This window comes from Toxotes jaculatrix, chromosome 7 (assembly GCF_017976425.1).
Source record: "Toxotes jaculatrix isolate fToxJac2 chromosome 7, fToxJac2.pri, whole genome shotgun sequence".
NCBI classification, from domain to species: domain Eukaryota; kingdom Metazoa; phylum Chordata; class Actinopteri; family Toxotidae; genus Toxotes; species Toxotes jaculatrix.
In genome coordinates, this window is record NC_054400.1 from 10,951,216 (window position 1) to 10,966,805 (window position 15,590).

The 15,590-nt window shown below is 41.5% G+C and overlaps 1 protein-coding gene across 1 annotated transcript in view; it reads left to right on the top strand.

Annotated features, from left to right (window-relative positions):
• The first annotated feature begins 7,866 nt into the window (after positions 1–7,866).
• Positions 7,867–15,590, top strand: part of pde4d (phosphodiesterase 4D, cAMP-specific) — a 175,725-nt gene continuing 168,001 nt past the window's right edge. The window contains exon 1 of the mRNA XM_041041853.1: positions 7,867–7,938. The gene's annotated coding sequence lies outside the window, so the exon portion shown is untranslated. The remainder of the gene's footprint in view (positions 7,939–15,590) is intronic.

Here is a 15,590-nt window from a genome sequence, read left to right on the forward strand (position 1 = left end):
GCATCATGTGCAGCAGTGACAAGGTTTGAGTGGGTCTGCTTTCTTAACAGTGCTAGTCGTGACTTGTGACCACAGTTTAGGATGAACACATCCATATTTGTCCTGATTTTCTACCTTGTAGAAGGGTGACAGCACCTTGGAAACTTTCCAGTGAAGGATAACAATGAACAAAGAAGAGGCTGACTGTATGGTAGAGAGCAGAGGCTGCTGGAGGGGGAAAGAGACCACAAAATGTATGAGAAAGGCGGCCAAACATCAGTCTTTACAGCATTTTGTGATATTAAAAGTGGATTAGAGACTACAGGCAATTGCTCACTTGATGAAGGTGAATCTAATTTTGCTTGGTCACATCTCTAGAGCCTCTTAAATGGTGATTATGCAGAGTGAATTTAGCCAGAGCAAAGTCTTGCCCAGGTAGTCTGTTAAGTCCTTGATATTAACAAGAGCAACGGTACTCTGCATGCATTTGTGTGTGTGTGTGTGTGTGAGCTGCTGAGCCTGTCAGCAGAGAGCAGATGGCTCTCTGAGAATAATTGTTGGTATTCTAGATAATTGTGGGTATTTGGCTGCCTAATAATAACCAAATCTTCCTCGGTTCCTTTCTCCTGTTCTCTTCCTTTTAAGATTTGTTCAGTGTAAAAAAAAAAGAGTAAGTAAGAATACAAGTATGATTTAGCTTATTAAAATTTAAATAATAAGACACCGTGGTCAGGATAGCAGAAAAGTAATGTTCTGCCAGTGTGCTGCTCTCACCTTAACAGAATCGGCTTTCATTCGTAATGCCATCAAATTGAATATGTCTGTGTGTGAAATTGATCTGATTAGTTTTATATGGTTATTAAAAGTGGAGCTTGGTCTCTATTTTTTGTTACCGGTACAGCTGGCAGAGCTGATGCTATACAGAAAGGCAAGTTTTTCTGAATGTGTGCATCTTGTTTCTCTATTTAATGTCAGTGATGTGTTGTCCCTTCAGACAGTCATGCATTTTGCTTTAGGCTCTTGTGTTACTGTAGATGATATAACTATATTTTTGTTATGTTATAATTTGGTTGAATATGTTGTGATATATATGTTGTGAATGTTTTGATATCAGACTAACCTTGAGGCAGGGACATCACTAGGATTTGGAAATGGGGGGCCTTGGCCACTTTTGGGGGGAGCTATTTATAACTGTCAGGAAAAACTGCAAATATAACAGTAATTTATTCAGTATTATTTACTGGAATACAACCAAAACATACAAAGGAACTCATGATCTAGAATCAGAAATCCTTTTAATGCAGCTCTTCTGTCTCTGGATCTCCTTGCTCTCTCTGACTGTAGCATCATGGCTGTTGACCCTTTTCTCTATTGGCTTCTCCTTCTGCCTGACCCTTAGCGATAAGTTCACCCCAGCCCCAACTCCCTGGGTCGGGGTTTTCGTTTATACACTTTGCACACACCCATCGCACATACCCATCCTAGCCCCAGCCCCCTGGGCCGGGGTTTTCATTTATACACTTTGCACACACTCATCGCACATACCCATCCTAGCCCCAGCCCCCTGGGTCGGGGTTTTCATTTATACACTTTGCAGGGGGCGTGTTCACACCCATCGCACATGCACAGTGGTGCATGATGGGAGATGGTTACCACTGCTCAAAAGTTTGGGATCACTTGCAAATTTCTTGGTTTTTCAAAGAAAGATACATTTTCATGCGATTCACAAACAACTTTATCCATTTCACAAACAATTTTATCCATTGTCAACTGTCAGACCTCTGTATCAGTCTCCTGGTATGGCTACTAATCGAAGTTAATCACTTTATAAGGCTAATTGATTATTAGAAAAACCTTTTGCAATGAGCACAGCTGAAAACCGTTGTACTAATAAGGGAGCAAAAAAAGGGAGCAAGGCATTCTTTAGGTTAGTTTAGTATTTGAAGCATCAGCAGTTTGTTTATTTACAGGCTCAAAATCGCCAGAAAGAAAGAACTTTCTTTAGAAACCTGTCAGTCCATTGTTGTGTTTAGAAAGGAAGGCTATTCAATGTGAGAAATTGCGAGGAAACTTAATTTCTCATACCATGCTGTTAACTACTCCCTTCAGAGAGCAGCACCACCATGGCTCTAACAAGGACAGAAAAGGGAGTGGGAGGCCCCGATGCACAACTTTGCAAGAAGACAAATATCTGAGAGTGAGTAGTTAAAGACTAAGGCACCTCACAGGTCCTCAACTGGCAGCTGCTTTAAATAGTACCTGTCAAACACCAGTGTCAGCATCAACAATGAAGAGATGACTTCAGGATGCTGGATTTCATGGCAGAATTGCCAAGAAAAAGCCATATCATGACTGGCCAATAAAAAGAAAAGACTGAGATGGGCAAAAGAGCACAAACATTGGACACTGGAAGACCGGGGTGGGGCATGATGGGAGGTGGCAAGAGGCCACACACCCACCCAGCCGGGCCCCCTGGGTCGGGGTTGTGCCTTGTACACATCCACTACAGTTTGCTCTGTAGTGGAATGCTGTTATATTAACTGCACAGGTAAGAGTATTGTTAATATGGAAGATGGATTATTTTCAGCTTTTAATAAAAAATGTTTGCTCTGTACAATAAAAAAAAAAAAAAAAAAAAAAGATTATGACATTGGAATCGGCCATATTATGTACAGTTATCTGAAATCACTTTTTGATATATAGCCAGGGACGTCAGTAGGATTTGGAAACGGGGGGCTTGGCCACTTTTGGGGGGAGCTATTTATAACTGTCTGGAAAAACTGCAAATATAACAGTAATTTATTCAGTATGAATGTCCCTGTTAATTTCCATAAAATGCTGTCTGTATCGCAAATGTCTGTCAAATCACTTTGACCCACCATAGCAGCAGAGACCGACAGGTGAGAGAGAGCGACAGCTCTTCCTGTCATCTGGCTCTAACTTCCTGTCACCTGGCTCTAACTCAGCCGGTGTCTGGATGTGGAAAGGGGTGGTGGGCTGATTATTATTTATTGTGCTATTCTTTTCCATTGATGATAATGATAACAGCCAGTGAAGGAGCTTAGCTCTTTTTTGAGAGCAAACACCACTGACAGTTACACTAGCCATTTGGCTTGGCAAGCAAAGAATGTTAAATTGGTAACATGAAGGCTGATGGCCAGGTTTTATTTGTGAGAACAGGGAGGATACTTTGGTTTATTACTGACAAGGGACTGTTGGAGTTAACAAAATTATACCTCCAGCAACGATGAAACCTCCGGATATCCATTTCGTTGCGGTTGCGCTCATTTTAACCATAACAAACGTCTGTCAGTACCGTCACTACCCTGCAGACTGTGCAGCGTACCAGTGAAAATGTGGAATGGATTTTTTTTTTTTTTTTTTTATTAACACGGGCATCTTCTCGGCAGCTGGACAGAATCTATTTGACTCGCTGAAGCAGCGCATCGCCTTGATTTCCTGTTAAAGGAAGCAGCAAAACATGGACTGGATTTTCGTTATTATCGGCTTTCTCTCAACGAAAAAGCGGACTGGATTGCCGTTCTCTATGTCGCTTGGAATTTACACTTAATTGATAGAAACAACCAGAAATGTGGTTGTTAACTATTCTTGACTCCCCCCAGATTGTTTTTTGGGGGGGCTTAAAGACATTTTAGGGGGGCTCAAACCTGTGTCCTCACATCTGAGAAATTTTGTATGCAGTGTGCATTTTCTGTGCACCTGCACCTTTCCATCTCTAGATCCAGGATTTCACCTGTGTGTTTGTCCCTTTGGGCAAAACTTGACTGAGCTCTGACTCCCCATACCACGAAAAGCATTACCTTCCCCCACGCTGTGATGGTTGCTGTCAACAGCTTTTTGCTGCAGCTCTGGGATGCACGACAGTGGAACAAACACGGTGCGTTTTGGACCAAGGAATGTTTTCCAGGTACTTATCTACCCAGCAGCAGTACATCATCTGTCCCAAAACCAACTTATTGATCACCGTCTTGTCCTCCTATGAGGCCTCAGTAGAGTGAGTCTGGTCTGCTGTGTGTGTGTCAGCTGCTGCCTCTGTGGCTGTGAGCTGTCATGTCTGCTTAAGGACAGGCAGCAGAGAAGGCTATTTATGTAGCCTGCTTTCAGATTTTTCATGTGTTCAAGGAATTTTCAGCCTTACATCCTTCTGGGTTTACAGAGATTAAACTATTTTCCTTTGCTCTGACAAATTACACATGTAAATGTTCCCATTCCATTTTCTGCTGTTTACCCAGTGTATGATGTTTTGATGCAACAGTAGAGTAAAGAGGAACAAAGCGTACACCCTTTGCATAGCATTAGCATAACCCTTCCACTCCTGTGAGTTTGACAAGCCTTGGGGCCAGACAGCTTCATATAGTAGCACTCTGCTTGCTTGCTTTGCTGAATCCCAGCCTGCATGTTTGCCTAGCTGCTCCCTTAGGGCCTGCCTACTCTGTTGCTTGTATTCCTGTCTGTCTGTCTTGCTTCTTGCCTGCTTGTCTTCCTGTCATAAAACTGAATATAGCATTTAGATTTATTTCAGAGTTACACCTTTAAGGTTTGATATCTTAGAATGTATGCTTGTTGGCTTTCTTTCCCTCATTGTCAAAAGATGCTTAAAATATCTATGCTTAAATGCTTTAAAATCTTTAGAATGCTTTGGGGGGCCTGATAACTTTACAGTGATAACAAATCTCCAGGAAGTCACTGCTCCAACCTCAGAAATGGTCTAACACTTAGGTCCAGTAAAATAAAATAAAAATAAATAAATAAAATAAAATAAAATAAAATAAAATAAAATAAAATAATAATAATAATAAATAAAACGCTTTCATTACTGAGCTTTAGAGGATGTGGACAGTTTCTTTCTTTCTTTTTTTTTATTTGAGCCAGGCTATCCATTTTCCTTTTTCTGGTTTTATGCTAAGCTAAACTAATTGCTAAAACCTAAACACATGCTAATTCAATCTTGTACCATAGATGGATGAGACAGACTGAAAAGGCAGTCTGATTCAGATATCATCACTATTATCCACTGTGTGAAAAAGGGCTGTCTGTTACAGCTGTCATGCTCCCAGTCAATATTTGGATGAGGGAAGAGGGACATTACCTTCAGTGTTTATTTATGTGTGAGCCTCTTCACTCGGGGAACAATGAGAGCATTACCTCAAAATGTGTTCTAAGAAATTCGCAAAAGTCTGAACAGCACAGTTACATTTGCTGAATGCCATTTCCCATAATCTCATCCCACTGAGTGTTTTTGGGGAATTTTATGGACTCTCTGAGCTTTGTTCATCCTTGTTATTCTGGTTGTTGTTCACCATCATTTTCAGTTTAACAGTCTCAACACTGACACAGTGTTGGAAAACGTACAGCCACAGGAATCAGCAATAAAAATACTATGTGAGTAATATGATGTTTTCAGCCGTTTGCCTGGATGAGAGCCCTGAGCTGAACATGTTCCAGGCTTGTAAGAAAAGATGGGAGGCAGAATTGGCAACAGTTGTCCAGAGGGGCCTCACATGAGGTACACACTTTAATTTGATTTGATTTGATTATTCCTGATGTTTGCCATGCATAGCGCTGTTGCACAGGTGCTGCATTGCACTCTGTGTTACCCATCGAGCGGTTCATGGTTCTTATCGCAGCAATGTGATCAAATTTTTAAATCCAGAGGTACTATAACCTACTCGCCCTGATTTGAACTTACTTTGACCTGCAGTCCATTTTAAGGGGTGCTCCAACAGTTTAGTACTGTTCTCCCATATAGCTGTTAGACTTGCCAAAGAGATTTTAAAAAGACATTTGTAAAAAGCAATGCAGCAGATACCTTGATATTCCTACTCTTAGTCCCCTGCATGGGATGAATGATCAAGCAAAAATGCTTGATCAATGCTTGATCATTTCCTATAATGCATTTGTGCATTAGACTCTTCGTACTTGGTGAAAGCCCACATCTGACAATCTTTATGGCCCCAGTTTGTAACTCAGGAGGGTTTCTGTTATGAATTTAAAGTCTTAAAGCCCAAGCTGAGATTACCCTGATGAGGTCACTATAACATCACCAGAGTCATTTTAAGACTGGCTCCTCCAGGACGACAGAGGTTATCATCCAGCTGCTGTGAAAACATCTTTACTCAAGATCCACTTATTGCTCTCCACTGTGGTGTTTTCCAGAGCTTTTAACCACATTACTGCACTTATTTGCTTTCTGGCACAGTTAGATGAGATGATTGCTATGAACTTGAATTGTTAACTGACTGTTGGTCTCCTTTATATTTAACACACATACTGTATATGAGAGTGGTGTTGGTCTTTATTACCACACACTAATCTCCACTGATTGTTTTACTGACATTTTAACCAAGTGTGGGCATCATCTCCTCTATAGATGCCATTTTCATGTCCAGCACCTAATCTTTGGCAGCCATTCATCAGTGATTTCTAGTGTAAACCTGTCTTCTAGAAATTCTGTTTGTATATGTGTTGCAACAGCAAACACATTTTTTTTAGGAAGCGTAGTCGTAGCCACATTATGTTTTCTATTAACTTAATGAGGATATGTTGTTAATTAACGTCTTTGGCAAGCCGCAGATTTGTTGATACGGAACCTATCAGTAAAATCCAAATGTTGTAGATAAAAAGGACAGCATTTCAAAGTCCTGCCTGACTAAATTCACCTTGTGACTGAGGTGAGAATCCCTCTTGAGCAAACGCTGCGGCTCCAGTCCCTCCGGGGCAAAAAGAAAGGTGTTTGAGTATGTGCTCATGTGTGTGTCAGTGTGTGTCACTGATAGCTATGCAGCCTAAACAAAGATGACAGAGTCTGTTTCAGCAGTATACAAGTAGAGCAGACATTCATTGGCTCTGCAACACAAGCTATGTCTGCCTTGTCAGTGTGCTGTTACATACAAAGAACATTTACAATTCATATCTCTCTCAGGGTATGCTGTATTCCCCGTGGTCGCTGAAGCAAGAGAGTCACATCATCTCTGGGAATTGTGAGTGCATGTGTGAGTGTGTTATTTTGTAAAATATGCCAAACCAGATTCAGTCTTTATATCTTTTTATGTCACAGTTTGCTTTCTGAGTTAATTTCTTGTGAAAAGATCCTAAAAAGTTGGAAGAGGAAATTATTATTATTTTTTTATTTTATTTTTTTTGGGCATCTCCCAAAGGAATCTTCTACTGTCTCTCATGTAATGTGAGTTTCTGGCTGTAGGTTTAGAGTAAGCAAGCAAGTAAGCAAGAAAGACAACAGGCATACCTAAAATGTTGAACTATTCCTTTAATAACACTGACATAGACAGTAGTATAGCAGGCTGATATGTCAGCCTGGACGTATGAGCAGCAACCTCAGCAAACCTAAGTGAAAAAACCTTTAAAAAAATCCCAACAAAAAATGTTCACGGAACAATCTCATTCAATAAATGACAAGTAAAGACATCTTAGCTGTATAACCAGGTCAATGGATCTTTGACAACCATCAATAGATTACACAAGTCTTAATAAAAATTCCCTCACTGTAACGACTACATCAGTTTTTCCCACTCTGTCACAATCCTCTCCCTTGGATTGTCCTCAATAAACCCATCTCCTACTCTCTGCTCTACAGTTTGCCTGCATTTATGGGAACTTTCAGCAATAGGAGGGTGGGGGTGGATGGGCTGGGGGAGCTGGTAGGCCGGAGCTCCAGAGGCACGTGATTGGCCAAGAGGCAGGAACTACTCTGACACGATTGGCTGTGAGCCTGGGAGCTGTGAGCAGAGTTCCCTCCTTATTCCAGAGAGCATCAGTAAGCAGCGGAGTGGGACTTGCTGTGTTAGAGATGCACACCAGATACTTTTGTTTGTTTTGGTTTCTCTGATTGGGACTCTCAAAGAGCAGACAGAACGCACTGTACGGTGGCCAGGAGTGGATAAATAAACTCTTTCTGGAACTTTCTCAAACGGATATAAAGTAAGTTTTTATACTACCATTTTCCCCCCTGTTACTCAGTGTTTATAACTGTACGAGTAGTACGGTAGCTCTTCATTCTGTGAGGTTACTATTGGAGCAAAAGTGACACATCAGTTATTGTAATGTGACATCCATTGTGATAACAAATATAGTAAACACACACAGGCACACATCGGCAGCTCTTCTCCACAGTTTTAATCAGAAATTAGAAGTTGTGTGCGTGCATGTGAAAGTGTGTGCATACAGTATGAGCATGCGAGTGTTTGTGTTTCTGTGGACATGCATGAGCATGCACTTCAGTGTGTACATGCACTAGGTTACAGAGCATGTACTTACATTCTATCTCGTTGAAGGAAGCATAGAAAGCAGCCTTGTGCTTTAGGGGAGGGAACGGTGCAGTGCGACTTCACAGTGACCAACCTCATCAGCAAACTTGTCACTGCAATGCTTCGCATTGACAGAGGAGCTCAAGGACTCCCCTCCCAAAATCTCCTGGTGTGACTTTCAGGCTGCAGGGTGGTGGTGGCAGTGGCGGTAGTCGGCTATAAATAGTCCTGCTCCAAATTGTGCTGCAGTCACGCATAAATTCAGAGGGAACAAGAAATGACACAGTCATTGTTTGTGTTAGAGTCAGAGCACTTTTTGACTCCAGAGTAAACAGAGATAAGTTAGGGTTAATCCTAATACCTTTTTCTTTACTTCCATATTATAACAGCGACAGCCTTGATAAAGGGAGGTGACTGAGTGAAAGGAAAACAGAGATAAACAGAGTGGGACAATAGAAGTAGACAGAAGGTGCACCAAGTCTCTGTCAACGTGCGTTTTTGTCAAGATGTACTGCATGCGTGGTTGTGAGAGTGTGAAAAGTGTTTTCATGCGTCAGAGTTTTTCTTGTTAAGCTGCTACACGTGGCAGAGTAATGTTCAGTAACTCTCCTCAGTCCCTTTTCAGAGGGTTATCACCTCTTCTGCCCAGTCAAAGAACAACTCCCCTGATTTCCACTGACACTCTTATCAAATTACTAGTCAAAGCAGCTTGTTATAGCATGAAGTGCACGACTTAACAAGTGTTACAGTTCATACAAGGAAAGGCCCTTCGTCTTGTTATGAACAGTGCTCACATGTATGAACACAAGAGGAGCGAGTTCAAAAAGTTGTGAGATCATTACACACAAATTAGACCCAGGAGGATTTAACGTTGAGCCAGCTGACCAGCTAACAAGCATATGGACCCATTTATGTTTCAATGCCAGCCCCCTCCTCATAGGTGGAGACCATGACTCAAATGGTATTGTCATGAATTTTGTTTCATAAAAACCAGCTTGCCATCATAGCTCTTCAATCCACATTTTTCATTTTTTTTTATTTGTTGTTTTTGTTTCACTGAGTTTTGGTTTGAAGCCATCTAAAGGTAAAAAGTTCAAAGTTGTGCATATGGCATCAGCAAAAATTTACCCAAACAAGCTGCTTTCTCCTGCCCTTTGTTACCTCAAAGTAGGGGAAATAGCCTGCAATTTCTGATAGCTACCTGTCTATCTACCTTGTGTCCAAGCTCCTTTATTGCAGTGTAGAACACAGGGAGCCTTGTGTTGTACCTGACCTCTACTATGCAAATGTGTACTGTCAGACTGTCAGACTGCCAGCCTGCGCTGCGCTCCACCTCTACGTGGATGAATCTGTGAGATGAGAGTGACACACTAGGCTCATTGTTTCACCTGTGCATCATTCGAGCACAGCGATAGAGGCTGTAATCACAATCTGAGACTTTGACCTGTATGACAGGGGCGCCTGTGCTCTCCTCTTCAGTGCCACTCTGCAGAGATCAGACCAAGTTTAAGTACGCTGATTAAGGGATGGCTGGGCTGACTTGACAATGACTTCTTTAAAACCACACGGCATCAGAGAAAATTATTATAGAGCAAAACATGAAATTTTTGTTCTTAAAAACCTCTGCTTGTATTCTTGTTGCTATGTTGCCCCAGGTCTCTTTTCTGAATGAGTGTTGCTGCTTGCCAGTGTGAGTCAATGGGAGCGCGGAGTAATGAGCTTGGCTCGACATATACTGTGTGTGCTGAACGGGGACAAAAAGCATCTGCACTGCTGCTGATGTGTTACTGTCAGTCTTCTGTAGAAGGATCTCTGCAGCCGTATGTGCATGTGTCTGTACTGTACGTGAGCAAATCCTCTGTTGACGTCCAAGACCTAATCTGTGACAATGTCAACTCATGTGATTTTATTCAGACTTTGTTTTATTCAGATAGCTCGGTTGGGCAGGAGCAGCTATGAGTGATATAGTGAGTGATGTATGTGAGTGAGTGACGCTGTTATGAGTATGCCAGAAGTTAAGGGTCAGGGGTCGAGCAATAGCAGAGGACTGCTGTGTTTGGTGCCAACAAAGTCAAATGTCACAGGTTTCCCTGAGCCATTCTTGGCATTTTATGAGTGGGATTTAATGGAAAATTATATAATTTGCTTCCCAAAACATATTCATTACTGTAATAAAGGCAGTGTTTGTTTTCCTCAGTTTTTTCTGGCAAGGGAGAGTATGCAAAAGTCCTCTAAAGCTCTAGTGCAGAGACATTGCTAAATGCATGCATACACACAGACACACAAACACGTTTACGCAAACAATGCCAAAGGCATTTAAGTATCTTTTTATTGGAAACTCTGTTCCCATAACAATGAGCAGGAAAGTGTACTTGGGGCTTTTAGAGGTCATTCTGGGACTTGGCTGCTCTGTCCAACTTCAGTAACATTCACTGGGCTGGTTGATTGATTATAAAAGTCAAGTGCTGTTCTCTCATTTTACCCCTTCAAAGGGATCTTCAAAAGGTATTTTCACCTATTAGTTTTATGTCTGCTTTTAACTTTAAAGTGACAGGAAACAGATTTTTGGAATCAGGAACAGTTTGTTGCTTAGGTTAAAGAGGTTGCCTTCCTCCAGATGTTTGGCAATGTTGTCATGAATCCACTGATGAATGTGCTGTTTGATATTAAATTTGAGGACAAGTGTGACTTTTGAACCCACAACGAAGTCTTTTCCCTTTGCATATCCTTAAAAGGCAGTACCATAAGCATTCCTTGAGACCATCCCATGACATGTAATGAGTTACACAGACATGTCCAAAACAGCATAGAGGAAAAGAAGACAAATTCATCTCCCCCTCTTCTCCCTCCCTGTCTCTGCAGTAGAGCCCAATAAACACTGACCTTCAGCACAGCTGGATGGTATCAGAGGAACCACAACACAATGTCTTATTATTAAGCCACACTGTTGTGGTCAGCAGTGGGGCAGATTTAGCCTTTAATTGATGTGTCATGCACACCAACATAAGCAGGGACTGACGAAACAGATGACGATACTTGAGAGGATCTCTGCCTCTGCAGCAGCATCTGTGTGTGATGACTTTGTTACGTTAGGCAGGAAGAATGACCTCCAAGGGACAAGAGACAGGAGAAGAAGAAGAGAGAAACAGCTGGGGCCTGGAGTACTTCCCTTTCCCGTTGTTGCACTGGAAGTCCTGTCATTGTGTTTGTCAGCTTACACGACTTTTACAGGCGCTCAGCTAGTGATTTGGGATCTACCCTGCTCTGAAATGTGGAGGAGATGGGTGGGGGGGCTTAATAATGTCTCGAGAGAGTGATGGTATGTGCTGGTCATCTTCTGGTCATCTCTCACACGGCACATCCTGGTACTTTGTTTAACTAATATAGAATACTTTGTTTTCCTGTGCCGCAGAACAGTTTCCATAAACAATTGTTGACATTTTCTATGTTTAGCCTGGGTCACGGTAATGTTGCTCTTAAAAACATAAGACGTAGACCAAAGAGTAGAGAAGCTTTGTGCTTCTGCAGCCTGGGACAGTGTTTTCCTTGAAACCCAACTCCTTTTTTTTCTTTTTTTTTCTTTTTTTGTGCTTATGCTCTCACAGTCACACACACAAACAGTGTGTCCATCCACAGTGACCCCTATGATTATCAGAACAGGACCTTAAAACATACAATGGTGAAACTGTTTGGGAGCTGAGGAGCATAGTGAAATAAGCACATTCAGCATCTAATGACCATTCCAGTACCACCACAGCGTCTCCAACAGAGAGTCAAACAACTGGATAGAGTTGCACTGCAACATATCAACTTCTCTCACTTAGAACTGATTGCATTGCTTGGAATGAGTACACACCGCAGAGTAATTGGAGTTAAGCGCCTTTGACAGCTAGTGTTTGTGCAAGGAAGGGATGAATAAACATCAGGGGTGGCACATGGATTATTTAACTTTTTTCCTGCAACAACTATTTGACTTTCTTTTTCTTTTTTCCTGCACCAGCGCCAAAAAGGACTCACTTTAGCTTACTCCTGATATTTGCATTGAGTGAAAGACATCTATTTCATGCATGCTTTCTTGCCAGTTGGCTGGGGCTATATTGAAACAAGGGAATTTGGTCATATGTCCTGTATTATTTACCAGGTCATGGCCTTGATAAGAACCCTGCCTTGTCCAGGACATTGTAAATGGAGCCAGCCACCATTAGATTCGGCAGACTTTGCTTGCCACGTTAGACTCATGTTAAATACTCTATTTACTGAAACACTCCAATGGATAAGGTTCTGCATTTAACCTAAGTGTGCTCTGCCCAGCCTGTTGTTCTGCCAAACTGATCTGCCAGCAGTCCAGTTATGCCACAGGTCAGTTTTTGTAAGAAAATTGTGTTTTCATTGGGCTTTCCACTGTTGCTGCCTTGAATTCTCCTGAATTAAGTGTGGGGTGTGCTCCAAATGCTTTCATGCTGTTGACTTATAGAATGTAATTACTTGTATTTGAGTACTGAGATTTAGAAAAACTTGATTGTCCATCACAGCATAACAGAAATTTGTCTTTGATGTGGCTTGTGCGTAAACAAAGGCAGCAATAACAACAACAACAAAAAAAAAAACATGGAGTACTATGAATGTTAATTTGATTTTGGATCATGTTTCTACCATGGTTGTTGCCTCGTGGGAGTGGGGTGGGGGTGTGGGTGGTTCCTGTTGACTCACTTCAGGCTTGGGTCAGCAATTAAGGCAATATTGCAAATTGATTCCAGCCCATTCACCTGATTATTTTGCTGTTATATTGGTTTCATGGAAAGCACAACACAGCTTTGTATCACACAATGTCGCATTCACATTTTCCCTCATATTCCACTGAACAGAAGACAAACATTTTAGCTTTAAGGCAATAGGTTAGTGTGACAGCTTACTGAATGTTTCATACTATCATAACATCCACAACATCTGCTGAGCTTTTTGGTTTATGGTGCTGCTAGACTGCCAAATTTAAGATTATACACGTATGTACTACTGGTACATACGTGTATAATCTTATCTGAATTTACAACATAGGTTAGCAGTTATCTGACGTATTAGTAAAGTGTTCCAGCAAATTTCTGCATATGAGGTGGATTTCTGGATTTAGATAAATCTCGCTCATCTCACTTGATAGTATATTCTCTACAGTGTTTGGAGATGCTTTATTGGGGAATGGCTACATGTTGTTGGGTGCTTGGCATACACAGGGGATTTCACATATGTCCAGGCTGCCTGGTTAGCTCAGTTGGTAGAGCACGAGACTCAGTCTCTCGGGGTCGTGGGTTTGAGGCACACTCTGAGCGGCACCACCTCCCATGGGCCCGCCACCTGTGGGAGGTGCTGCTGCGGCACTCGCCCCTGTGACCTGGAACCAGACCCAGATAAGTGGCAGATGATGACATGACATATGTCCAGCTCTGTATATATAATGCGAGTTTGAGGAAACATTTATCATCATTACTCCCTAATCTCTGCTGTGCCAAGCGTGTTGTGGTTGTGATCTGGTTAAACCCTGTAGACACTAAATGTTATCTTTGTTTGTACTCTGTACTCATATAATGAATGTGTTCCATGAGACTGTTTGACTAAAATAACATAGTAATTTTACCATTAACCATCAAAATGTTTTGTACACAGTTCTTCCTTTTGAGTGAAGATGAGATGAGAATCACACCATAATCTTGTTACAGTGCGATAATATAGTCCCAATAATAGTACAACATCACTTACACATGCAGTATCTGCATGTATCATCACATTTTTATCCACTTCGTGATCCCATTTATCTGTTATCCATATGTGGACATGAGACGGCACTGCACGTCAATTCACAAAATGTTCCCTTGAGATGGAAAGCAATCATGTCAGCATGGACCCTTGTGTGGAATAAAAGGGAACATTGTTTTGTTTGGCTGTTTGCCCTTATTTCTGGTTTCATTTGTTTCCTGGTTCAAACTTGATGAACGCTTTCTGTACTTAAACGTCACGCTCTGCTTTGCTTTCTCACTCCTACTCACAGTTTCTCTCACCACAGTGGGTATTGTGAAGTGAAGTCTCAGGGTCCGATTCCATGTAACCATCTACGGATGTTGGCTCACAAGCCCCAGGCAGACCTAAATTAATCTCATATCTCATAACATGTTGATCTGTAGCATGAAGATGGGTGTGCACCCTGCTCCCCCTCATAAATCAGTCACACAAATATTCAAGTTATACAGTTGCAGGGCTTTGAACAATGAGTAGTACCGCATATGATTTAATGGATATGTTACATGCATTATTTTACTGAATGCATACATGAACTGTGTGCTTTGCTACATACAGAGGTCATCTGTCATAGAGTTAGCGATGTTTCTGCTGAAATGAGCTTTTGCTATGTCTAGTACATTACATAATTGACTTGTTGACACAACCCAGAGTGACATAATGGTTGTCTTTGCATTATTATGCACCAATTCCATAGTTTAAATAACCAAGGGGAATCAAGAGTTTGTTATAAATCTGTTCTGCTATTTTACTTTGACTCTGAATCATCAAGGCACTGGCTATCTTGCTCAGCCTTAATTAATGGGAATGTTTTTTTTTTATGGATGAACAAGTTGGGTAAGCATATCTGGAGGAAAATATTTGGTTTTATGGCTGTCTGTTATTACGTAGACAAGATGCCAACATTTCTCTGTGGTTTGATGCTGCTTCAAACTGGCAAAACTGCTCATTGCAGGGGTTCAGTTGAGGAATCAGCTATGCCCTCCTTGTATTTCTGCCACTGGAAATGCTTTTGTAAAAATAAGATTACAGATATGTAATCAGCTTTCTGTCTCTCCTCATATAATCCAAGGCTAAATTAAGCCTCTGAGAGTGAGCCTTCTTTACATAACACGACGAGAAATCAGGAGCGACAAATCACCTCAGAGCAGTCTTTTACTCAGCTGATAGGTTTGTCTGCTTTCCTCACCTTAACTCAGTGTAATGTTCACATAACCTGTCCAGGGAAGGGAGCTCCTCCACTGGCAAAAATATTTACTACATGAACCATCATTTCTGTGCACCGTATGTTTCAGGATAGCTCGGCTGCTTTTAACCTGTTTTTTGAATTTGCGCTTGAATACAATTCTACAGATTGAAGTTTGCAAGGGATTTTTATATGGCCTCAAGTCTAATGCAAAAGTTGTATTTAGCAATGGTTTCATTTTCCATATAGGAAGGTGGATGTTGGTTAAACTCAGGCTGGAGAGCAGCCTTTGAACATAGCATTGTTACTGGGCCAAAACCAGACACCATCTTGCAATGGGATCACACCAGCTG